The sequence below is a fragment of the Nymphaea colorata genome, unplaced genomic scaffold (assembly GCF_008831285.2).
Source record: "Nymphaea colorata isolate Beijing-Zhang1983 unplaced genomic scaffold, ASM883128v2 scaffold0154, whole genome shotgun sequence".
NCBI classification, from domain to species: domain Eukaryota; kingdom Viridiplantae; phylum Streptophyta; class Magnoliopsida; order Nymphaeales; family Nymphaeaceae; genus Nymphaea; species Nymphaea colorata.
The window spans coordinates 82,501-85,000 of record NW_022204660.1 but is presented as its reverse complement, the minus strand read 5'-3'; the positions used below and the strand labels follow the sequence as shown (position 1 = coordinate 85,000).

Below are 2,500 nucleotides of genomic sequence, written 5' to 3'. Positions count from 1 at the left end.
CGAGTCTGTGGCCATGAACCGATCGCTCTCCGACTTGGTGAAGATCCTACAGGACGAAGTTGCTGGACTTCGGGCTTCGAATCAGAGATTGCTACGCACGAACTCAGCTAGTAGTAGCCAAGAGAGGACCAGTAGGGTTGACGTCCAACGTCCGGCGAAGTACAGTGGTAGCCGGGATGCGAGGGCGATCGACAACTTTCTGTTCCAAGTTGAATACTACCTGGATCTGCAGAACGTCGTAGAAGAAGATCTGAAGATCAAGACCGCAGCAATGTTGTTAGAGGGGGATGCTGTGGCTTGGTGGAGGCGGAAAATGCTGGATCTTGAGAATGGTGATTGCACAATTACTACCTTCGACGACTTCCGCAAACAGTTGAAGGGGTACTTTATGCCTGTCGATGCCGAAAGACATGCTTATAGGTTGGTTGCAAACCTAAAGCAAACTGGCGCCTTGAGGGATTACATCCGGGCCTATCAGAAGGTCATGTTGGATGTGCCTATGATGCCAGAAAAAGATAAACTTCACTGGTTCATCATAGGGCTCCAATCTTGGGCCCAAACCGACGTGGAGAGATCGAACCCAGAGACCTTGGAGCAAGCATATGTGGCAGCCGAGCGCTTGGCAGATACCCAACGCAAAAGCTACACTGATACCTTCAAGGCTGTGAAGAAGTCCGACCACGGCGGTAAGAGAGATGACCGGCGAGACCACAACAAAAATGAATCGGTGTTCCAGAAGCCAACCGAGAGAAAAACCTTCTTTCGCAAGGACTACACTGGGCCACCAAGGGAAGTGACTTGCTGGGTCTGCGGAGGTAAGCACCAAGCGCGCGTCTGTCCGAAGAGGGTGAGACCTACCGGGCAGGCCAATGCCGCAAGGGCCACTGAAGACGAGACCGAGGAAGGACAAACACGAATGGGTGCCGCTCAGACGATCAATGCTGTGCAAAGCCGCGCAGCGTCTAGCAATTTGGTAAACAAGGAGCTGATGTACCTAGACGTCACTCTGAATGGAACGTCTACTGTTGCGATGGTAGACTCCGGAGCTACACATAACTTCGTCTCGAAAGAGGAGGCGGAGCGAGTGGGATTGAAGCCTGTGCCGCAGCAGAGGACCCTTAAAACGGTGAACTCTGAAGCCAGGCCCATCCTGGGAGAAGCGAAGGGTGTAACGGTTCAGATTCAGGGCTGGACGGGAATCACTAACTTCTCCGTAGTACCTCTGGATGATTTCAAAGTGATTTTGGGGATGGAGTTCCTTCGAGGCCAGAATGCAATGATGTTGCCAAAGACCAACACATTGACGTTGATGGGTGCGGATCAGTCCCACACAGTGCACTGCCACTCCCTCAGGAGCAAGTCTCAGCCGATGTTGTCGGCCATGCAGCTAAAGAAGGGCGTGCGTCATGGGGAACAAACATTCCTCGTGGCCGTGCGTCTAGAAGAAGATGACCCTCAGCCGAGAGTCATTCCGCCAGGACTAGCCTCAGTCCTCAAGCAGTTCGAGGGAGTGATGCCCCCCGAGCTGCCCAAGCGCCTACCCCCGAGGCGTGAAGTTGATCATGAAATTGACTTGGTTCCCGGAGCCAAGCCACCAGCTATGGTCCCCTACAGAATGGGACCAGCCGAATTGAAGGAGCTGCGAAGGCAGCTTGATGACATGCTTGAGTCAGGGATCATCCGCCCCTCTAAGGCACCATTCGGAGCTCCTGTACTGTTCCAAACGAAACATGATGGCTCTAAGCGACTCTGTGTGGATTACCGTGCCTTGAATAAGGTGACGGTGAAGAACAAGTATCCTTTGCCTCTCATTGCGGACTTGTTCGATCAATTGGGCAAGGCGAGGATCTTCTCTAAGTTGGACCTTCGTTCCGGCTACTGGCAGGTCAGGATTGTGGAAGGTGATGAACCAAAGACCACTTGCGTCACCCGCTATGGAGCATATGAGTTCCTAGTCATGCCATTCGGGTTGACGAATGCCCCTGCAACTTTCTCGACTCTAATGAACAAGATATTCTACCCCTACCTTGACAAGTTTGTGGTGGTCTACCTTGATGACATTGTGGTCTTTAGCAGCGACCTTGAGGAGCACGTCAGTCACTTGAAGACGGTGTTCCAAGTACTTAAAGAAAATGACCTCTTCGTGAAGAAGGAGAAGTGTCTCTTTGGAAAGCGGGAGATCAGTTTCCTCGGCCACATTGTAGGGAATGGCCAGCTGCGAATGGATCCGGAGAAAGTGAAGGCTGTTCAAGAATGGAAGTCGCCCTCAAATGTGCCTGAATTGCGGTCCTTTCTTGGGTTAGCTAATTACTATCGGCGGTTCATCACGGGGTACTCATTGATAGCGGCGCCCCTCACTGACCTACTTAAGAAGAATAGATTCTGGATTTGGACTCAGTCCGCCCAGGATGCCTTTGAAGGCCTGAAGCGTGCCCTTGTACAAGAGCCCGTCCTCAGGTTGCCAGATCACTCCAAGCCCTTTGAAGTACACACAGACGCC

At 52.3% G+C, this 2,500-nt stretch overlaps 1 pseudogene; it reads left to right on the top strand.

Annotated features, from left to right (window-relative positions):
• Nucleotides 1-2,500, top strand: part of LOC116268214 (28S ribosomal RNA) — an 8,919-nt pseudogene that overhangs the window by 2,892 nt on the left and 3,527 nt on the right.